The sequence below is a fragment of the Pelophylax lessonae genome, assembly GCF_965119305.1.
Source record: "Pelophylax lessonae genome assembly, chromosome: 13".
Classification (NCBI taxonomy): Eukaryota; Metazoa; Chordata; class Amphibia; order Anura; family Ranidae; genus Pelophylax; species Pelophylax lessonae.
Genome location: NC_138780.1, coordinates 191,331,753 through 191,356,112, shown reverse-complemented (window position 1 = coordinate 191,356,112; position 24,360 = coordinate 191,331,753). Strand labels below are relative to the sequence as shown.

The window sequence follows — 24,360 nt, the reverse complement described above, 5'->3', positions numbered from 1 at the left end:
GGAAGAAGATGACCATATATATATTTTCCAAATTTTATATTAAATAATGGATGTGGGGGCCTTTTTGGTGGGCGTGATTTTTTTTTGGGGGGGGGGGCAGCATTTTTTTCTTGGACCCCGGCAGCACAATGTCTTGGGCCAGCTCTGCCTCCAGCTGTTGTGGAACTACACGTCCCATGAGGCATTGTAATACTCTGACATACACAGACATGACTAGGCATGATGGGAATTGTAGTCCCTGAACAACTGGAGTCCCCTGCGTTTACTGCATATCCAGACTGATTTTACTGTTGTGGATTTAGAGTTCCACCCAAAAGTGGAACCTCTGCTTATCTGATTCCTCCCCCGTCCGCTGCCACAATTGGCACCTTTCGGAGGGGGGGGGGGGGGGGGCAGGGGTACCTGTTTTTGACATGTACCCTGTTCCCCACTTTTGTCGGACCTTGCCGCGACAAGGTACGCCACCAATTCGGCCCCCCTTCCTCCTCACCCTGCTGCCCGGCCAGTGAATGAGCGCAGCGCGCATCGCACATGCGCAGTAGGGAATCGGCTGTGAAGCCGCAAGGATTAATTACCGGAAATGGCGGCAGCAGCCCCTTCTTTTCCTGAATGAACACAATGAGTAATTGGTTTTAATCACTCACTGTGTTCATTCATAACTGAAGCATTAGCTCTATGGGGCCCCGTGTCAAGTTTTCTGTATGGGGCCCACCGTGTCAGGTTGTCTGTATGGGGCCCACCGTGTCAGGTTTTCTGTATGGGGCCCACTGTGTCAGGTTGTCTGTATGGGGCCCACCGTGTCAGGTTCTCTGTATGGGGCCCACTGTGTCAGGTTTTCTGTATGGGGCCCACTGTGTCAGGTTTTCTGTATGGGGCCCACCGTGTCAGGTTTTCTGTATGGGGCCCACTGTGTCAGGTTTTCTGTATGGGGCCCACTGTGTCAGGTTGTCTGTATGGGGCCCACCGTGTCAGGTTCTCTGTATGGGGCCCACCGTGTCAGGTTGTCTGTATGGGGCCCACCGTGTCAGGTTTTCTGTATGGGGCCCACCGTGTCAGGTTTTCTGTATGGGGCCCTGTGTCAGGTTGTCTGTATGGGGCCCCGTGTCAGCTTGTCTGTATGGGGCCCCGTGTCAGCTTGTCTGTATGGGGCCCACCGTGTCAGGTTGTCTGTATGGGGCCCACCGTGTCAGGTTGTCTGTATGGGGCCCCGTGTCAGGTTTTCTGTATGGGGCCCACCGTGTCAGGTTTTCTGTATGGGGCCCACCGTGTCAGGTTTTCTGTATGGGGCCCACCGTGTCAGGTTTTCTGTATGGGGCCCACCGTGTCAGGTTGTCTGTATGGGGCCCCCGTCACGTTGTCTGTATGGGGCCCCCGTCACGTTGTCTGTATGGGGCTCCGTGTCAGGTTGTCTGTATGGGGCCCCGTCTCAGGTTGTCTGTATGAGGCCCCGTGTCACGTTGTCTGTATGGGGGGCCCAGTGTCACGTTGTCTGTATGGGGGGCCCCGTGTCACGTTGTCTGTATGGGGCCTCGTGTCACGTTGTCTGTATGGGGCCTCGTGTCACGTTGTCTGTATGGGGCCCCGTGTCACGTTGTCTGTATGGGGCCCCGTGTCACGTTGTCTGTATGGGGCCCACCGTGTCACGTTGTCTGTATGGGGCCTCGTGTCACGTTGTCTGTATGGGGCCCCGTGTCACGTTGTCTGTATGGGGCCCCGTGTCACGTTGTCTGTATGGGGCCCCGTGTCAGGTTGTCTGTATGGGGCCCTGCGGTTTCAAGTAGCAGCCCTGTTTAGAAGGGGGCGGGGCGGGGCAGAACTCCAATTAAAGCTTCTCAGTATCAGTAGAAATATCTATACAGCATATCTACAGAGAGTTAGAATATCTACAGACCACCTACCTCAGGTACTGACCCACCAGACGGGTCCATGCCAGCCGTAGATTCTGCTGCTCTCACAGGACTGCATTTACCTGCAGCAAAGCTCATCCATTAATAAGTAGCAATTGTTAACCAACGAGTTAAACAGTTGTTACTCTTTGACCATCTCAGTTTATGAATACCTGACTTAAAGCGACGGTAAAGCTCCATTTTTTTTTGTTTTAACCACTTGACCTCCGGAAGATTTACCCCCCCACCCCCCTCGTGACCAGGCCATTTTCTTTGCGATACGGCACTGCCTTACTTTATCTGGCAATTGTGCGGTCGTGCGACACTGTACCCAAATAAAATGTATGTTTTTCCCACAAAAAGTTTTTTGGTGATATTTGATCACCTCTGCAGTTTCAATTTTTTTGCGCTATAAACCAAATAAGACCGACCAGCTTGAAAAAAAAAAAAAAATGTTTTTACTTTTTGCTATAAAACATATCCGATAGAAAATTTGGAAAAAAATCTAATTTCTTCATAAATTTAGGCCAATGTGTGTTCTGCTATTTTTTTGGTAAAAAAAAAAAAAATCCCAATAACTGTATATTGATTGGTTTCTGCAAAAGTTATAGTGTCTACAAACTATGGGATATTTTTATATATTTGTATTTATTTATTATTTTTTTTTTTTTTTACTACTGATGGCAGCGATCAGCGACTTTTAGTGAGATTGCGATATTGCGGCGGCCATTCTGACACTAACTGACACTTTTTGGTTACTAGTGACACCAATACAGTGATCAGTGCTAAAAATATGCACTGTTACTGTAGTAATGATACTGGCAGGGAAGGGGTTAACATCAGGGGGCGATCGAAGGGTTAACTGTCAGATCCCTGCTGTCCTCTATGGGGGAATCGGATGAGAACGAACCGCCTGTCTGTTCTCATCCGATCCGATCTGCTGGATGGATGGAAAATAGGGTTTCCATCCGTCCAGATATAATTTGATGGATTGGATGAGAACAGACAGGTGGTCCATTCTCATCCGATTCCCCCATAGAGGACAGCGGGGATCTGACAGCTCCGTCTCCGCACACAGCGCAGAGACAGAGCTGCTATCCGCCTGCTCAGCGGGGAATCGGCGGATCGATCTCCCGCTGAGAAAAACGGAGTCCGCCGACGGACTCCAAGTGTGAAAGGGGCCTAAAGCTGAACTCCTGGCAGATATAAAAGGCCCAAACCAATGCACTTCTGCATGCACTGATACATTAACCTTGTTAAAGTGGTTTTAAAGCCTGAAGCTTTTTAGAATGCATGCAGCTAAACAATTTCAGTATGCAGCTACCCCCGCAGCCCCCTGTAATGGATCCCGATCCAGCAATGTGCATGAGAGTGGATGCTGTCCCGGCTCTCTGCATCCTCATTGGCAAAGAGACAGCAATCGGAGCCATTGGTTCCCACTGCTGTCAATCACAGCCGGTGTGGAGGGAGTGAGGGTAGGGCTGAGCCCCATTTTGTGTGTCTTATGGACACACACAGCGGGGCTCGGGAGCGAGCATGTACAAGTGCCCCCATAGCAAGTGGCTTGCTACGGAGGCACGCAGCAGGGGGGGAGAAAACCAGAGCACCGGTGGGGGACATAAGAAGAGGAGGATCTGGGCTGCTCTGTGCAAAACCATTACAGAGCAGGTAAGTATAACATGTTTGTTAGTTACAAAAAATAATAATTTAGTATCACTTTAAAGGTATTTTTAAATGCAAGCAGTGCAACCACTTAGGCCCCTTTCAAGTCGTTCTCCATTATTTCCAATGAGCCCCATTCACATCTGTGCGACTTGAAGTCGCACCGACTTCAAAGTAGTCCCTGCACTACTTTTGGCATGATTTTGATGCGTTTTGAGGAAAAGACATTATAAGCCCAGTCAAACTCGCATCAAAATTGCGCCGAAGTCGCGGCAAAATCGCACCAAAATCGTGCGACTTTAAAGTTGCACAAGTGTGAAAGGGGCCTTAAAGTGATTGTAAAGTCTAATTTTTTTTTTTCAATAAAAATACAAACATGTTATACTTACCTGTTCTGTGCAGTAGCTTTACACAGAGGAGCCCGGATCCTCCTCTTCTCGGGTCACTCTTCCTCTTTCCTGGCCCCTCCCTCTCTTTGAGTGCCCCCACAGCAAGCAGCTTGCTAGGGGGGCACCCGAGCCAAGCTGCAGCTCTGTGTGTCCATTCAGACATAGATCTGTGGTTTTGCCCTGCCCTCTCTCTCCCCTCATTGGCTAACTGACTTTGATTGACAGCAGCGGGAGCCAATGGTGTCTTAGCTAATGAGGAGGGGAGTAACAGACGATTGAGACAGTCGTTGACATTGCTTGATCGAGATGGGGCTTCGTTCTAAAGTAAATATTTCATAATGAGCTAGTATGCAATGCATACTAGCACATGTTAAGAAGGAAGGAGAGAATCAGCGCAAGATATCTAAAATTGGTGAACCATAGATACTTAATACAGGCCTCGACAAATCCCGGGCGCCAGGTCGCATTTGCGACTAGAATTAGCGACCTGGCGCCTGGGGTGCCCTGCAGGATGTGTCCTGTCGCTTTTGCGCCCCCCACCTCCTCTTCGAGTTCACGGACTTCCGCGGCGTCCAAAAATTTAGTCCCCGGCTTTTCGGCCTTCTTCTGTGAGATGAGAAGCTAGGGGAACTGGCGCCCTCTTGTGGTGGCCGGGAGTAATGCATGTTCTCAATGCCAAAGAGGAGAAGAGAGGGAATTTTTTTAAGGCTTCATCTCTCTGTCCAGTTACCTTTTCTTAAAGGTAAGTGGACAGGGAGTGTGGTTATTATTATTAATTTATTTTTTAAATGTAAAAAAAATAAATAATAATTTTTTCTTTTTTTTTAATTATTAAAAAAAAAAAAAAAAAAAAAATGTTTTTCTTTTTTTTTTTTTTTTCAATTCTTATTAAAAAAAAGATATATATATATATATATATATATATATATATATATATATATATATATATATATATCTTTTTTTTTTTTTTCCCTCATCGCCGTGCCACAGCCGAAGGCCCCTTTCACACGGGCTGTCTGATCAGGTCCGCCTGTCAGTTTTTCAGGCAGACCTGATCGGACCGTTCAGTCTCCTCTATGGAGCAGTAATCTGCCGCCATCTGACCCTGCCCGCCAAAAACAGACGGATGGTGGTTCTATTTTCTATCCATCCCGTGGATCGGATCAGATGGCATCGGATGGAAAGAGACAGACAGTCTGTTTCCATCCAATTGCGCTATAGAGGAGAGTGGGGTTCTAGTCCTATTTATGTGTAAATTTAGTATCCGTTTTATTAAATAAAGCTTGGTTGTTAGTTTAAAAAAAAAAAAAACAAAAAAAAAAACTGGCTCCTAACTTTTTTAGCTGGCTCCTAGATTTCAGGCAAATTTGTCAAGCCCTGACTTAATACATGGATAAAACGTGTAAGATTCTTCTTAAACCTTCTAAAATAATGCAATATGATGTGTAAAGTGCCAAAGTGATCAATTAAGTGCTCAGATTGGAAAAGGGAGAAACAGCACAAGGAGCCAATCAGATTTGCTGCAGTGCTTATGAGCTAACAAGGGATTTGCTGATAGGAGGAGATATCAGAGAGAAAGAGATGAGCTTGATCAGTATTCCTGTTTTTCCTTTTGCTGTCCAATCACAAGTTGTGGGAGGGACAAGAACTGCAAGTGTAACTAAACTGCAGCAGAGAAGAATCAGATTTGGCCCTGGCAGACATGGCTTTGCTGTGTGGCAGAGCTGTGTAAATCTCAGGACTGGATAGACAGAAATACAAATCCTTTGGAAGGCAGAAGTACTGCAATATTTGTATTTCATCATCGGTGCACTTGGCTTGATTTGCCTGGAGTTCAGCTTTAAATAGCTAAGTCTGTAAATGCTGCTTTTGCAACTATTGGGGAGTTCCAAGCTCCACAACAGCTAGCATTCCATGCTGGGGTTTATAGTTCACATAAACAATGAATCTGCACATGCAGGAAATGATTGGTCCATACAGACACAAAGTAGAACAGCTGCTCACCTTCCAATGTGATTGAATATTCAGTTCTTGGAACCGTCTCCGTGGTGTAAATGAGACCTCCGCGCAAAGGTTCCTACCGAAGAAACGTTCTGCCTACCACAGCGACATCTTGTGGACAAATAATATGACTACATTTTTTTTTGTTTCAATATTTTTATTAAAGTATTTCACAGTAACAAAGAAAATACGACGATATTACAAAGAATAACATGTCCTCTCCAAGTGTCCAACGGACAGGGCCGCTGATAAGGCAGTACAACCAGTCCCATTGTACTGGGCCCAGGCCCCATCAGCTAATTCAGGGGGCCCAGGGCCGCTGATAAGGCAGTACAACCAGTCCTGTTGTACTGGGCCCAGGCCCCATCAGCCAATTCAGGGGGCCCAGGGCCGCTGATAAGGCAGTACAACCAGTCCTGTTGTACTGGGCCCAGGCCCCATCAGCCAATTCAGGGGGCCCAGGGCCACTGATAAGGCAGTACAACCAGTCCTGTTGTACTGGGCCCAGGCCCCATCAGCCAATTTTAGGGGACCCAGGGCTGCTGATAAGGCAGTACAACCAGTCCTGTTGTACTGGGCCCAGGCCCCATCAGCCAATTCAGGGGGCCCAGGGCTGCTGATAAGGCAGTACAACCAGTCCTGTTGTACTGGGCCCAGGCCCCATCAGCTAATTCAGGGGGCCCAGGGCCGCTGATAAGGCAGTACAACCAGTCCTGTTGTACTGGGCCCAGGCCCCATCAGCTAATTCAGGGGGCCCAGGGCCACTGATAAGGCAGTACAACCAGTCCTGTTGTACTGGGCCCAGGCCCCATCAGCTAATTCAGGGGGCCAAGGGCAGCTTTATTGTTCATTTCTGCCTAAATAAACAAATGGACTTTACTAGACCACACTCTCACCCCTTCTTGCTGACCAGGGCTTAAACTACATTTCCAAGGCCCCATCAGGTTAACAGAGGGGCCCAGGAGGTGGAAGCAAAGGAGAGACTTTATTTTTCAGTTTCAGGGTGTAGGTGTATAAAGTCAGTTCTTTTTTTCCGCTACACTGCGGTAGGGTGTAGGCGTGGTTGGGGGAGAGGGGGCCCCGTCAGGAGTGCTCTATGGGGCCCCATGATTTCTAGCAGCGGCCCTGCCAACAGATATCAAAGGACTGTAAGCCCGTCAGTTTATGTAAAGAAGTCTTCTCACAATAATAAAAATCTTCTCAAACTATATGGAACATTCCAACTTTGTGGGCTATCTCTTATACTGTGTAGAATCTTATTTTCGTAAAAAAATAAGGCACATCAATATCTCGTAGAAAACAAAATTTTACCGACTCGTTTTGTGACTCCAGCCCTGAGGACAGTCATCACTTCCACGTTTAGTCAGGACAATCGGGAGGACCCGAAAAATATGACATCAGAGTTGTAGCGTAGAAAAAGGAGAAAGGGAAAAAATTAAAGAGGGTAATTGGACGAGACCCCCAAACTCCGAACCCCACAATCCCAGAACCTAGTCAGCCGGCTATGGATCTAGGAATCCCCAGTTATATATCTGACCCATGGTTCCCATACTTTCTCAGATATCTTCATTTTATCGTTTAATATCGCTGACATACGTTTGTTAACCATTATCCAAGAAAGTTTATGCTTGAGCTGTTCGAATGGCAGGACAGGCGATTTCCAAGATTTTGCCATTATACGGTTACATTTTTGAGGGCTTCATTGATTTAGCCCCATCTTTTTTACGACCTGTATGGTTATACTCATTGGGTCTCAAGCTCTATTCCAGGGGCCTTCATACTGTGGCCCTCCAGTTGTTCAGAAACTACAATTCTCATCATGCCTAGTCAGTGGCGGCTGCTGCTCCATGGGCTGGGGGGGGGGGGCGGCAGACCGACCTCACCATACCCCCCCCAGACCACACCAAGCTGCACAACCCCCAACCCCCCCCCCCCCCATCTCCCGGACCACAGGGAGACAGGGGAGACAGGAGAGGACGGACAGACAGGACCCCCTACAGACACCCTGCCTGGATGCAGCAGCAGGCGGCAGCTTCGGCTTCTTCCCTGTCTTCTGCGTCTCCTCCCTCCTCCTCTGCCCAATGGCATGGCTTCTCCTTTCGGCCAATCAGGAAACAGGTCTCAAAACCCACTTCCTGATTGGCCAGGAGGAGGATCTGTGTAACAATAGCGAATTTTCATTCTCTATTGTCACAAAACTGGGTGGGCTTGGGACGCACTGCTCTGCACCCCGAGCCCCCCTTTTTTTAGCCTGTGAGAGCCTCTGGCTCTAATCACATGGCTAAAAAAAAAAAAAGCCCCATTGAAGTCCATGCATCTGGCGCCCCGCATGTAGTTTAGGGGGCCGGACGCATGCATAGGGGGGGCGGCACCCCTGCTCCCCGTATGACCAGCCACCACTGTGCCGAGTCATGTCTGTGAATGTCAGAGTTTTACAATTCCTCATGGGATGTGTAGTTCTGCAACAGCTGGAGGGCCGTAGTTTGAGGATCCCTGCTCTACTCCATAGAAGTCATGGTTTCCGTACACTGCACTGATGGTGGCTAAAAAGCCTGAAACAACTGTATGCAGTGTGGAATAAATGGCTCTATATTAGGCAATATTTGCACTATAGACCAGAGGTTCCGGGTGTGCTTCTGGCTGATGGGGTGGGGTGTTAGGCCCTGTTCACACCTGAGCATTTTTCAGCTCGTAAAACGCTCATCTCTGAAGTCTAAAAACGCAAACAAGCAAAATCCCATTCATTTCAATGGCCCCTGTTCACATATGAGCGTTTTGTCGCCTGAAGCAAAATGCCTGAAACTCAGAAAAGTACATGAGCTTCTTTTTTTGGCAGATTACGAGTGTTTTTGTTAGATGTCAATGCCTTCCTCCAAACACCTGCAAAAAACGCCTGAAAAAAAAACCGCCTGAAAACAATACGCTCAGGTGTGAATGGAGCCTAAAGGAATGATTTGTATGTATTCTGTCCAGTTCTGGTCGCCAGTCCTCAGGAGGGATGTGTTGGAACTGGAGAGAGTCCAGAGAAGGGCAACTAAACTGATTAGGGGATTGGAGGACCTTAATTATGAAGAGCGTCTGCAATCGCTTGATTTATTCTCCCTGGAGAAGAGACGCCTGAGAGGGGACATGATAGCAATTTATAAATATCTCAATGGTGATCTCGACATAGAACAAAAGCTATTCAGTCGTAGAGAGTGCATGAGGACTCAAGGGCATACATTGTGATTAGAGGAGAAGCGTTTTAACCTCAGGCAACGTGGGGGGTTCTTTACTGTTAGAGCTACAAGATTGTGGAATTCTCTACCACAAGAGGTGGTTTCTGCGGGGAAGTATGGTGGCTTTCAAAAGACTCTTAGATGTACATCTCAAGAATCAGAACATTCAGGGCTATGTGAGATGATTACAGCCACACACACCTACACAGGTTGAACTGGATGGACTATTGTCTTTATTCAACCTCAACTACTATGTAACTATGAAACTATGTATGGCTTTGCCTACTGTCCTGTAATGAGGAATAATCCTCTTATTTTTGGAATATGTGATTGAGGCTTCATTCACCCAGGCCATGAGGCCTTTGGACCAGGTGTTTATACCACTTGAGTCACCAGGTGCTGCGTGCAAGAAGCCCATATACATTCTATTACCAAAAGTATTGGGACGCCCGCCTTTACACGTACATGAACTTCAATGGCATCCCAGTCTTAGTCCGTAGGGTTCAATATTGAGTTGGCCCACCCTTTGCAGCTATAACAGCTTCAACTCTTCTGGGAAGGCTATCCACAATGTTTAGGAGTGTGTCTATGGGAATGTTTCACCATTCTTCCAGAAGCACATTTGTGAGGTCAGGCACTGATGTTGGACAAGAAGGCCTCTGCTCTAATTTATCCCAAAGGTGTTCTATCGGGTTGAGGTCAGCGAGTCAAGTTCCTCCACCCCAAATTCATTCATCCATGTCTTTATGGGCCTTGCTTTGTGCGCTGGTGCGCAGTCATGTTGGAACAGGAAGGGGCCATCCCCAAACTGTTTCCATAAAGTTTGGACATGAAATTGTCCAAAATGTCTTGGTATGCTGACGCCTTAAGAGTTTCCTTCAATGGAACTAAGGGGCCACGCACAACCCCTGAAAAAAAACCCCACACCATGATCCCTCTCCACCAGGTTCCCGCATCGCATGTCTCCCGCAGGCAGTCCACACTGCCCTATGCGAACCACTGTGAGTGGCAATACAAAGTTCAAGAAAAAATATGGGAGGGAGTATGAATTAAAGGGTACATAGGGCAATCTGCATAGTGTGTAACATATGGTAAGACAGATGATGTGTGGACGAATCCACAGCATAGTAATATAGTACAAGGGGCCGATGGCCTAACATCCCTAACACTAAGGGAATGAAGGAAAGGAGGGGGGACAAAGTGGGACTTTATGTGAAGTGTATACAAACGGTTGGGATGTACAATATGTATTTGAGTATGTAGGTGGGTCCACAACATGATACCAAAAAAGAACAATTTAATTATAAATGTCATCATCCATAAAGATATATAAAAATGGCATTGGTACATACATATGGTAATGGGTACAGTAAAACAGTTAAAACAACATAGGTATAAGATCGTAAAGAGCTGACAAGGCCTGAACAGGCGGAGGAATGGCTAAAATAGCCAGGATTCATCCGCTCCTGAAGAAGTGGAATTTACCCCATGAAACGCGTAGAGCTTGCCATGATGCATTCCTTTTTAACTATCTCTACTTATCTACTATATGGTTTTTCATATGCTTATTTTTTCTTGATGATTAGGGATGGAGGCAATTAGCCTTAGTCAGGCGATGCCTCATATAAAGTCCCAAAACTTCTTTTTTGTTGGCAATACAAAGTTAATGACACCTCCAGATCAGTTCGCAGATTTCAGTGCAAACTGCCAAATGGCGCAGGAATGGGATCGCATAGGTGTGAACACCCATGCAATCCGATTCCAGTGCGGACATTGCGAATCACATGCAATGTCTAACATCGCAAAAGTGTGAACCCAGCCTAAAACCTAGGAGCTGATTGGTTACTATGCACAGCTGCACCAGATTCTGTGTGCACCTGCTTTAGTAACATCATAAAAGGGGTCAGGCCACTGTAAAGCCGCCTGGATCACTTTTTTCTTACAGTGGATCACCAACTAAAAAAATGAAAAATATACCAGGATGGTGACTGCAGCTACAGCCATGATCTTGATATTAATCACTTCACATCAGGACGTTTATGTATGTACGTCCGAAAAGGAAGTGGTTATGGACCTCGCTTTGTGCAATGGTGGGAAGTCATGTTGGATCAGGAAGGGTCCATCCACCAAACTGTTCACACCAAGTTGGGAGCATGAAATTGTCCAAAATATCTTGGTATGCTGACACCTTAACAGTTTCCTTCACTGAAACAAAGGGGCCAAGCCCAACCCCTGAAAAACAACCCCGCACCAAAATCCCCCCCCTCTATCAAATGATTTGGACCAGTGCACAAAGCAAGGTCCATAAAGACATGGATGAGTGAGTTTGGGGTGGAGGAACTTGACTGGTCTCAACCCGATAGAACACCTTTGGGATGAATTACAGAGGAGACTGCGAGCCAGGCCTTCTCGTCCAACATCAGTGCCTGACCTCACAAATGCGTTTCTGGAAGAATGGTCAAACATTCCCATAGACACACTCCTAAACCTTGTGGACAGCCTTCCCAGAAGAGTTGAAGCTGTTATAGCTGCAAAGGGTGGGCCAACTCAATATTGAACCCTACGGACTAAGACTGGGATGCCATTAACCACTTGCCGACCGCTCACATTGAGGGTACTGCGGCAAAGTGGCTACGTCGCTGGACTCCTCCCCTTGTGGGCGGCGCACGCGCGCCGCCGTAGACTCGCTCCCGCTGTATTCAGACACAGCGGGAGTCGGGCCAGGGGAGGAGTGGCGGTGATCGCCGCTGCTCTTTCCCGATCGTCGGGGATCGAGTGAGGAAATCCGCCCGCTTGTGTAAACAGATTACAGGATTCAGCATAGCTGAACCTGCGATCTGTCCCTGTGTCACACAGTCCCCTCCCCCCACACACGTCAGTAAGCACCAGGCATACATTAACCCCCCTGATCACCAATAAAGTTAACCGCTTCCCTGCCAGTGTCATTATTACAGTAACAGTGCATATTTATAGCACTGATTACTGTAGTAATGTCACTGGTCCTCCCAAAAGTGTCAAAAATGTCAGTCAAGGGTCCGATCTGTCCGCCGCAATGTCGCAGTCCTGCCAAAAAAAAATCGCAGATTGCCGCCATTACTCGTTAAAAAAAAAAACAATACAAATGACATAAATGACATAAATCTTTCCCGTAGTTAGTAGCTGCGATAACCTTTGCGCAAACCAATTAAAATACGCTTATTGCAACTTTTTTCACCAAACATAGGTAGCAGAAAACAAATTGGCCTAAAATGTTAAAAAATTTTGATTTTTACATTTTTTTGGAGGGGGGAATTTCATATAAAAAAATTTGAAAAATATTGTTATTTTTTCAAAATTGTCGCTCTTTTTTTGTTTATAGCGCAAAAAGTAAAAATCGCACAGGTGATCAAATACCACCAAAAGAAAGCTCTGTTTGTGGGGAAAAAAAGGACATAAATTAATTTGGGTACAGCGTCGTACGACCGCGCAATTGTCCGTTAAAGTAACGCAGTGCCGAATCGCAAAATATGGCCTGGTCAGGAATGGGGTAAAATCTTCCGGTCTTAAAGCGGTTAAAAATACGCTCATTGAGAATTTTTTTGTCAAAGACATGTAGCTAAGTACATTTTGGCCTAAATATATGACAAAAATGGAATATATTGGATATTTTTTAACTCTCAAAGTAGAAAAATATTGTTATTTTCTCAAAATTGTCGCTCTTTTTTTATTAATATCGCAAAAAATGAAAAGCGCAGAGGTGATCAAATACCACCAAAAGAAAGCTCTGTTTGTGGGAAAAAAAGGATGTAAATTTTGTTGGGGTACGGTGTTGCGTGACCGCGCAATTGTCAGTTAAATTCGCACAGTGCCAAGTTGCAAAAAGCGGCCTGGACGTAAAGCAGGAAAATCCTCCGATGGTAAAGTGGTTAAAGTTTGTGTGCATGTAAAGGCAGGCGTCCCAATACTTTTGACATTATAGTGTAGATTGTGCACTTTGAAAAGTGCAGTTGCTCCAGAAATTAGGTAAAGCTTCACTTTGCAAAGAATACCCAAGGGAAATAAAAGAAAAAAAATGTTTTTTTTGATTGGACGATGGAAGTCAGCAGAGTGTCTATTGATTTACTAAACTCTGGAGCAACTGCACTTTGCAAAGTGCACAGTCTGTTTACCTTTTAGTAAATCGACCGCTTTATCTTTGTATTGATTCCACTATGTTGTGTGACCTAAAAATCAGACCGCCCCCTGTTCTCCAACTTCTCCCCCAGGCTTCACTATGGTGGAAGGACTTGCGAACAAGTTTATAGAAACTTAATGGAAACAAGGTCACTCAAATAAGGACAGCGTTGTATTATTAATAAGGGAGTGTGAAGCCCAGCGGTTTCACATACACAACGTCTGCTGGGGGGGAGGGAAGAGAGATCAATAAGGAGCCAGGAACAGCCTCATCAAACTGGGTTACGCTAATTACATGAACTGGCTGCCAGAACCTGGCATGTTACATTCCGCTTTATGTGACAGAACAACCCGTGTGCCAAGTTTGATGCTTTTTGCTGCGATAAGCACTTCGTGTCACACTTACGAAACATCGTCTTGTATAACCGCCTAAACATTTCAAGGAAGGCAGTAATTAAAGAGGTTCTGTCCCTGAGACTTGACAGATTACTGCAAGTTAAATATTTTACCTCTTCTCTCTAGATTTCGAGATAAGGTGATGGTATGGTCCAAACTGGGGCTTTCAGAGAAAATGTGGTTAAGATGATAATGATGCCCCAGCTACTCTTTTTTCTTCACAACACCCCGGTAGTTATCCCATTGCCTATATTCGGAGTGGTCAACTCTATATTTCCCTCTGTTATGGAAGGGTGGCGATGCTAGGATCAAGCTGGAGCTATTGCAAACGGCAAAGGATGGGGGGGGGGGGGGGATCTTAGCTTTCCCCAACCCATGGCTTTACTATTTAGTCTCTCGGCTACTGCATCTAGTGGGGAGGATGGCTCTGGATACCTGCTGTCAAGGGGAGAATGGGAATTCCACGTTATCTATAATCAGGGCTTCTTTTTTTTTTTGGTGAGGGACTGCGAAAGAATTGGTAAGTGACTGCTCTGTGTAATATCAATGCTTTTTCATTTTAAAGTGATATTAAAGTATCTTTAACCTCCCTGGCGGTAGGATTGTTTCTGATTTTAGGTGCTGAAAGCGGTACAATTATTTTGCATGTAATTCGTAACCACTTAAGCCCCAGAAGATTTTACCCTCTTCCTGACCAGGGTTTTTTTTGCGATTCGGCACTGCGTGACTTTAACGGACAATTGCGCAGTCGTGCGATGCTGTACCTAAACGAATTTGACGTCCTTTTTTTCCCACAAACAGAGCTTTCTTTTGGTGGTATTTGATCACCTCTGCAATTTTTACTTTTTGCGCCATAAACCAAAAAAGAGCGTCAATTTTGCAAAAATAACAATATTTTTCACATTTTTTTATATGAAATTCCCCCCCCCCCCCCCAAAAAAAATGTAAAAATCAAAATTTTTTATCATTTTAGGCCAATTTGTTTTATGCTACATATGTTTGGTAAAATAAATCGCAAAAAGCGTATTTTGATTGGTTTGCGCAAAAGTTATCGCGTTTACTAACAAAGGGAAAGATTTTTGTCATTTTTGGTGCCTTTTTTTTAACGCGTAATGGCGGCGATCTGCAATTTATTTTTGCGGTACTGCGACATTGCGGCGGACAGATCGGACCCTTGACTGACATTTTTGACACTTTTGGGGTTACCAGTGACATTACTGCATTAATCAGTGCTATACATATGCACTGTTACTGCAAAATGACACTGGCAGGGAAGAGGTTAACTTTATTGGGGAAGGAGGGGTTAAGTGTGTCCCTAGGGGCGTGCTTCTAACTGTGATTGGACATGGCTACTGATGTAGGAACAGTGATCAATGGTCCTACATAGTAGAACCGTATGATCACCATTCCTACACAGGGGAGAGTGACAGGCGGCTTTGTTTACATTAGCCGCCTGCCTTTCTCCCTCTCCACCGACGATCGCCGAGTGACCGGCAGACATCGGGTCCACCGGTCACACGCACGGACTTCCTAGGGAACAAGCTGGGGCGGGCGCGCGCCTCGGCGGGGCGCGCGCTTGCCCGCTATTGGCTCACAAACTTGTGACAGGCAAGGGACGTACCGGTACGTCACTTTGCCTGGCCGGGGCTGACTGCCGCAGTATATGTACTTGCGGCGGTCGGCAACCGGTTAAGGGGCTGAAAGCGGTACAATTATACTATGCTTCAGTTTGTTAAAGAACAGAAAGCCGCACAGCACAGAGCAGTTCCCATTCATTCGCTGCCCCGTGCAGCTGAGGCTGCAGAGGAAGGCGTGTGTTTGAGCTTTGGGGGCGCACACCCTATTGCAATAAGCTGCGCACACCTATGATGTAAGTAACATTATACCAGCAAGGTACATCCACAGGAACTTATTATCCTAGGGTGACAATGCCTACTGATTTCAGCTACAGTGTTGTCACTAAACATGTGAGTTCAATTCTAAATTGAAACGAATTCCAAAAACGAATTTACCTAAACAAATTTTTGTAAATAACGAATTGAAACAAAATGAACTTTTTCATTCTGCACAAGTCTAGTTGTCACCCCCTTCCTGCACACTGGTTGGACAAGAGACCCTATAGGATGTGCACAGATGAAGAAGAGAAAATATGAATAAAGTACGGGGAAAACTTTCTTTTTTATCATTATCAGGAAAGGGGAGGGGGTGGTGACTATGAGAAACTTGGAAATGGAATATTCAAGGTGCTTTTTTTTTTTTTCTCTCCTATTGAGCTGTTTATCTTTAGCATTTCCTCGGGTATACCATGTTCCTGGCTGTAACTGCGTGCCCCCAGGAACAGCACCAGGATCGCACCATCCCCACAGTAAACAGCACACGGCCTGCTGTTATCTCCAACTGTGACAAATGCTGTGAAGTCTGCCAAACATTTCCTCTTCTCTGCGCTGTGTGAAAACATCTATTTATGTCTGTGGGTTTGTTATAGGCAGAACTTCCAGATACACAAACGCGCTCCAGCAAATAAGGAATTCAAGACAATGCAAGCCAAAAAAAATGTAATGCAAACATATTAATCAGAGAAAATCAATATAGATGGGGGTCAGCCACAGTTTTCCATTCCATGCAATAGCTGTACTTCCTGCTACAGTTTACCGACATGAATGGTACCAGCTTGACTGGAGAAAAGCCAACGTGGTACCTATATTTAAAAAAGGGCAGAGACATATACCTGGAAACTACAGGCCAGTCAGTCTAGCATCGATAGTATGTAAACTATAGGAGGGGAACTATATCCAAGAATTCGCTGATGAAAACTGTATCATTAGTAGTAATCAGCATGGATTGTTCTTGTCAGACCAATCTGTTATCATTCTATGTAGAAGTGAGCTGCCATCTAGCTAAAGGAAGGTCTGTGGATGTGGTGTACCTGGATTTTGCAAAGGCATTTCATACAGTTCTCCATAAACGCTTACTTTACAAACTGCAGTCTGTTGGCATGGACCATTGGGTAAGTACCTGGATAGAAAACTGGCTACAGGGGCGCGTCCAAAGGGTGGTGATAAATAGCGAGTACTCGGACCAGTTGTTGGGTGGTAAGGGGGGTCCCCAAAGGATCTGTTGTCCTGGGACCAATTCTGTTTAATTTATTCATAAATGATATAGAGGTTGGTATGAATAGCTCAATCTCAGTGTTTGCTGACGATATAAAGCTAAGCAGGGCAATAACTTCACAGAAATGGATTTCTTACCTTTTCAAGTCCCTCTGGGTTACCGATAGCAACTGCATGCAGAAGCTTAACACTTTGCTCTCCGGCTCAGTCAATGAACAGGCTAGGGGGTTTTGGTTGTTTTTGTTGTTTTATTATAAATAGGGATGGGAGAGGGGATGAGTGGGATACTCCAGGACTTGAACTATTGACAATGCTGAGGACTTCTATCTGAGAATGCGGCTAGGTGGCAGTTTCACCTTGCCACTAAATGAATCTGAGGTAAAGTTCCTGAATAGACACTTGCTTAGCACTTATCTTCAGGGTAATCGCCTAGCACCCCTTTTCTCTCCACCAGCTGACACCCGTCCTCTGACTACTCTACTCCGGGGTGTCCCCCTTCCTGGTCAGGCTCTTAGACACGATCCCCTGTACTCACGATACTGTTTTTCCTGGATCTCCAGTGTCTAAACTCCTCTTAGTCAGCTCTCCTGGACCTCTGAGTTCAGCTCCTTCCTTCTGGCTCACCAGGCCAACTGCCTGTGGCCATTCACCAACTGCTACAGAAGAAGAGGCAGCTGCCACCTTCCTTCCGGGACTCTGCTCACCAGCCAAAGACCCAGAGCAAATGTACTCCTGGCTTTTATACCACACCCCACAATGCAACAAGACAACCAGTCTGTGCCAATCACTGGGGCTGTATCAAAGCCTGTGTACCCATTGGCCAGGTTTCCTCCACTGTCCAATGTGCCGCCCCATTGGAGCAGTGGGGACACTCCCCAAGACCAGATGAATTACACACTGAGCACATTGAGCAGACCAAACTCACAGATCCTGCTCCCTGTTAATCAGAAAGCAATATAGAATTTACCTGCTGCTCCTCTGATAGGCAGACGGAGCCAAAAACTATGCTCACTCTCTAGCACCTACCTAGGAGGGTGCTACACCTATAATTCTGCCACTCTACAAGACTCTGGTCTGGCCGCATCTTGAGTATGCTGTCCAGTTCTGGGCACCGGTCCTCAGGAAGGATGTGCTTTAACTAGAGAGAGTCCAGAGAAGGGCAACAAAGTTAATAAAGGGACTGGAGGACTTCCGCTTTGGGGAAAGACTACAAGCATTGAACTTATTCTCTCTGGAGAAGAGATACTTAAGAGGGGATATAATAGCGATATACAAATACTGTACGGGTTTCCCCAGCATAGGGGAAAAAAACTTTTCAGTGGGAGAGAGTTTAAAAAGACATTCATTGAAACTGGACAAGAAACCATACACCTGTAAAACTTTGTAGGATGTTCCCCCAAAGCTCGGATCTTTGCTAGGGGTGCAGAGAGGACTCTGGCTCTCTTCTACACATTTTTTGGTTGTGCTGCTTACTTCGGTCTTACTGGACAGAAATCCACCATACCACTCAAAAATTCACTGACTGTGATCTACTGAAAGATCCCACGCTCTTCCTTCTGCACCACCACCGGATCCCAAGTAAGGCCTGTAGATGCTCCATTTGACCTCTCCTGATCCGAACGGCAAAGAGTTGTCTTCTGCACCACCACCGGATCCCAAGTAAGGGCTATAGATGCTCCATTTTACCTCTTCTGATCACAGCAGCGTAGAGTTGTCTTCTGCACCACCACTGGATCCCGAGTAAGGCCTATAGACGCTCCATTTGACCTCTTCTGATCAGATTGGCAAAGAGTTGTCTTTTGCACCACCACCGGATACCCAGGAAGGACTATAGATGCTCCATTTTACCTCTCCTGATCACAGCAGCAAAGAGTTGTCTTCTGCACCACCACCGGATCCGGAGTAAGGCCTATAGATGCTCCATTTTACCTCTTCTGATCAAAGCGTCGAACAGTTGTCTTCTGCACCACCACCGAATCCTGAGTTAAGCCTATAGATGCTCCATTTTACCTCTTCTGATCACAGCAGCGAAGAGTTGTCTTCTGCACCACCACCGGATCCCAAGTAAGGCCTATAGACGCTCCATTTTACCTCTCCTGATCACAGTAGCAAAGAGTTGTCTTCTGCACCACCACCGGGTCCCAAGTAAGGCCTATAGACGCTCCATTTTACCTCTCCTGATCACAGCTGTGAAGAGTTGTCTTCTGCACCACCACCAGATCTGGAGTAAGGCCTATAGACGCTCCATTTTACCTCTTCTGATCACAGCAACGAAGAGTTGTCTTCTGCACCACCACCGGATCCCAAGTAAGGCCTATAGACGCTCCATTTTACCTCTCCTGATCACAGTAGCAAAGAGTTGTCTTCTGCACCACCACCGGGTCCCAAGTAAGGCCTATAGACGCTCCATTTTACCTCTCCTGATCACAGCTGCGAAGAGTTGTCTTCTGCACCACCACCAGATCTGGAGTAAGGCCTATAGACGCTCCATTTTACCTCTTCTGATCACAGCAGCGAAGAGTTGTCTTCTGCACCATCACCGGATCCCGATTAAGTCCTATAGACACTTCATTTTACCTCTCCTGATCACATCTGCGAAGAGTTGTCTTCTGCACCCCCACTGGATCCTGAGTAAGGTCTATAGATGCTTAATTTTACCTCTCCTGATCACAGCGGCAAAGAGTTGTATTCTGCTGTTTTTGAAGCAGACGCAGACACCGACTATAGCCGTTTGGTTGAAAAAAGTAGCTGAAATCAATGAGATGGAAGACCTGGTGGCCCTGGAGAAGGGCCTATGGGAAACATTCCTTAAAAACTGGTTCTACTGGCACAAATTTGTTTACTCTGAAGAGTACAAAACGTTGTTGAATTTAATTCTCTCTCATGGAGACTACTCTGGAGATTCTCCTGGTCTTTTCGGATTTGTGGAACAACTGGGTTCCTCTTTCTCCCCTCCCTGTTGCTTCCTTTCACCCTTCCCTCTCCCTAACCCCCCCCCCCCCCATTTTCTCCCCTTTTACTTTCTTTTTGTTTAGTTTTTGTTTTTTTCTTAAATATTAGTATCTACCATGCAAATTATCACACGGAGTACAGAGTCTCCCTAGCTTCCGGTACTCTGTGTCATTGTATCACGTATTCAGCATGATGATTGGCATCCTATTCTATGCATGCAATAATTTTGTTTTTTTGCTGTATGGACCTTTCATATACATCTACCATTTTAGCTCTGCCTTTGCTAAGATATCTGTACTTTCTGTGTGTTCCTTAAAAATAAAGTATTTGAAAAAAAAGAAACTGGAAGAGAAACGGTTTTAGCCTAAAACTGTGTAGAGGGTTCTTTACTGTCAGAGGATTTGGACCTCCCTTCCACAAGCAGTGGTATCAGCAGGGAGTATCGCTAGTTTCAAAAAACTTTCAGATGGGCATCTAAACAATCGCAACATACAGGGTTATGGGATTTAATATTGACATAAACTCTCACACACCACAGGTTGAACTGGGTGGACTGGTATTTTTATTCAACCTTACCAACTTTGCAACTATGTAACTACATTACAGTGCTGTGTAGTGACTGCACTTTACTGTTCCTATCCCAGTGTAAATCTTCTGACTAGACTAGTGGAGCACAATAGGAGGGGGGATTTGAGGGGGTTGTGCTAAGAGAGGGGATTGAGGTGGGTAGGTACAGGGTTCGTGCTAGGAATAGGGATTTTGGAGAAGGGGGGTTTGTGCTAGGAGGGGGGATTTGAGGGGGTTGTGCTAAGATAGGGGATTGGAGTGGGTAGGAACAGGATTTGTGCTAGGAATAGGGATTTGGGAGCAGGGGGGTTTGTGCTGGGGGGGGTTGAGGGGATTGTGCTAAAAGAGGGGATTGGGGAGGGTAGAAATGGGGTTTGTGCTAGGAATAGGGATTTGGGAGCAGGGGGGTTTGTGCTAGGAGGGTGGATTTGAGAAGGTTGTGCTAAGAGAGGGGATTGGGATGGGTAGGAACGGAGTTTGTGCTAGGAATAGGGATTTGGGAGCAGTGGGGTTTGTGCTGGGGGGGGGGGCTTGAGGGGATTGTGCTAAAAAGAGGGGATTGGGGAGGGTAGGAATGGGGTTTGTTCTAGGAATAGGGATTTGGGAGCTTTAGGAGAAGGGGGGTTTGTGGTAGGAGGGGGGATTTGAGGGGGTTGTGCTAAGAGAGGGGATTGGGGTGGGTAGGAACGGGGTTTGTGCTAGGAATAGGGATTTGGGAGCAGTGGGGGTTTGTGCTGGGGGGGGGGGGCTTGAGGGGATTGTGCTAAAAAGAGGGGATTGGGGAGGGTAGGAATGGGGTTTGGCTAGGAATAGGGATTTTGGAGCTTTAGGAGCAGGGGGGAGTTGTTCTAGGAGGGGGGATTTGAGGGGGTTGTGCTAAGAAAGGGGATTGGGGTGGGTAGGAACGGGGTTTGTACTAGGAATAGGGATTTGGGGGCAGTGGGGTTTGTGCTGGGGGGGGGGGGGGCTTGAGGGGATTGTGCTAAAAAGAGGGGATTGGGGAGGGTAGGAATGGGGTTTGTGCTAGGAATGGGGATTTGGGAGCTTTAGGAGCAGGGGGGAGTTGTACTAGGAGGGGGGATTTGAGGGGATTGGGGTGGGTAGGAACGGGTTTGTGCTAGGAATAGGGATTTGGGAGCAGTGGGGTTTGTGCTGGGGGGGGGGGGGGCTTGAGGGGATTGTGCTAAAAAGAGGGGATTGGGGAGGGTAGGAATGGGGTTTGTGCTAGGAATAGGGATTTGGGAGCTTTGGGAGCAGGGGGGAGTTGTTCTAGGAGGGGGGATTTAAGGGGGTTGTGCTAAGAGAGGGGATTGGGGTGGGTAAGTACAGGGTTTGTGCTAGGAATAGGGATTTGGGAGCAGGGGGGTTTGTGCTAGGAGTGAGGATTTGAGGGGGTTGTGCTAAGAGAGGGGATTGGGGTGGGTAGGTACAGGGTTTGTGCTAGGGATAGGGATTTGGGAGCAGGGGGGTTTGTGCTGGGGGGGGGGGGATTTGAGGGGGTTGTGCTAAGAGAGGGGATTGAGGTGGGTAGGAATGGGGTTTGTGCTAGGAATAGGGATTTTGGAGCAGGGGGGTTTGTGCTAGGAGGGGGGATTTGAGGGGGTTGTGCTAAGATAGGGGATTGGAGTGGGTAGGAACAGGGTTTGTGCTGGGAATAGGAATTTGGGAGCAGGGGGGTTTGTGCTAGAAGAGGGGGATTTGAGGGGGTTATGCTAAGAGAGGGGATTAGGGTGGGTAGGAATGGGGTTTGTGCTAGGAATAGGGATTTGGAAGCAGGGGGGTTTGTGGTAGGAGGGGGGATTTGAGGGGGTTGTGCTAAGAGAGGGGATTAGGGTGGGTAGGAACGGGGTTTGTGCTAGGAATAGGGATTTGGGAGCAGGGGGGTTTGTGGTAGGAGGGGGGATTTGAGGGGGTTGTGCTAAGAGAGAGGACTAGGGTTGGTAGGAACGGGGTTTGTGCTAGGAATAGGGATTTGGGAGCAGGGGGATTTGTGCTAGGAGGGGGGGATTGAGGGGGAGGCTGTGCTAGGAAGGGGGATTGAGGGGGAGGCTGTGCTAGGAGGGGGGATTTGTGCTTGAAAGGTGACTTTGGAGGGAGGAGTTACAATCTAAGATCACCCAACTCTGCTGCACATTACATTTCATTTTAGGGCTTCTTCACACCAGGTGCAGTGAGGTAACGTGCAAAATTGCATGTTTTCCTGTACCGCACAAAAATGTACTGCCTTTTGCAGTTGCATGAAGGTGCCATCATTTGATAATTACAACCCCACGTAAATGCGTGTATGTTTGCGCTCATTAAAAAAATGCAACCTGCGTAAACAAGCAAAAGAAGCGCGAGCTTGGATGCACCTCCTGGTGTGAACCAGCCCTACGAACTGATGTGCCCCAGAACTGTGCAAAGTTCTAAAGGGTGCCTTGGCTGAAAAAAGGTTGAAAAACACTGAGATCTCCTATATGCAGACCCTGTAGGACACTGCAGACACGCCGCGGTCGTGCTCTTATAAGGCGACTGTACTTCTGTTTGCAGTGTGTTGTCTGTACCGCACATTGCATGCTGTGGTTTACACAATCTCAACCCAAAATCTTTGCAAAACTTGGCACAAAAACTGATATTTCCTCTCATGTTTCAAACTGAAACTTTGTCTCTCCTTTGTCAACTTCCCTTTTTATTAGAAATCATATTGTTGCATGAAAGCCCCTAACTGTGGACACTCATCTATTTATTTAACTTACTCGGGAGTTGCAGCGATCTTCCTGTAATAGGTGTGGGAAAGTAATAGAAAACACATTTAGGGAAAGTTTACGCTGGTGGGGGGGAGAGAAAAACCCGAAAGTAAAGCCTTGTTTTTACACATCCCTGACCACCCTCCTAGTCCTTAACCACTTTTACCCCCTTCCTGCCCAGGCCAAATTTTCAGATTTTCAGCGCAGTCACACTTTGAATGAAAATTGCGCGGTCATGCAATGCTGTACACATATGAATTTTCTTTAATTTTTTCCCCCACAAATAGAACTTTCTTTTGCTGGTATTTGATCAACACTGGGGTTTTTCATTATTAGCTAAAAAATAAAAATAAAAAAAGTTTTCTTTGTTTCTCCTTCACTGATGTGCGCTGATGAGGCTGCACTGATGTGTGATCATGCTGCACTGATGTGCGTTGATGAGGCTGCACTGATGTGCGCTGATGAGGCTGCAGAATGTGAGTTGATGAGGCTTCACTAATGTGCATTGATAAGGCTGCACCGATGTGCGTTGATGAGGCTGCACTGATGTGCATTGATGAGGCTGCACTGATGTGCGCTGATGAGGCTGCACTGATGTGCATTGATGAGGCTGCACAATGTGCGTTGTTGAGGCTGCACTAATGTGCATTGATGAGGCTGCACTGATGTGCGCTGATGAGGCTGCACTGATGTGCATTGATGAGGCTGCACAATGTGCATTGATGAGGCTGCACTGATGTGCATTGATGAGGCTGCACAATGTGCATTGATGAGGCTGCACTGATGTGCGCTGATGAGGCTGCACTGATGTGCATTGAGAAGCTGCACAATGTGCGTTGATGAGGCTGCACTAATGTGCACTGATGGGGCTGCACTGATGTGCGCTGATGGGGCTGCACAATGTGCGTTGATGAGGCTGCACTGATGTGCACTGATAAGGCTGCACTGATGTGCACTGATGGGGTGGCACTGATGGGGAGGCACTAATATGCAGCACTAATGGGCACTGATAGGCGGCACTTATGGGCAATGAAAGGCGGCACTGATGAGCAGGCACTGATGGGCACAGAATGGCCTCACTGATGGGCACAAATTTGCATCACTACTGGGCACTGTTGGGGCTGCACTGATGATCAGTGCCCTGATTACCTGTACAGTCTCCCTTGTGAGAAGATGCTGTTGATCGCCTCTTTTCTCCTCACACTCTGTCAGTTTGAGAGCCGATTACCGCTGTTCTGCCAAAAACTCCAACTCGCCAAAATCTTCAACCACGTCGCTTCCGGTGACTCTCCAGCAGCAAT

General features: G+C 46.8%; 1 protein-coding gene across 1 annotated transcript in view; it reads right to left on the bottom strand.

The window, feature by feature from the left end:
- The window catches only part of DGLUCY (D-glutamate cyclase), a 42,797-nt gene extending 40,874 nt beyond the window's left edge, over window positions 1-1,923 (bottom strand). Inside the window, exon 1 of the mRNA XM_082242793.1 lies at window positions 1,899-1,923. The gene's annotated coding sequence lies outside the window, so the exon portion shown is untranslated. The remainder of the gene's footprint in view (window positions 1-1,898) is intronic.
- Between the last annotated feature and the right edge of the window lie 22,437 nt (window positions 1,924-24,360).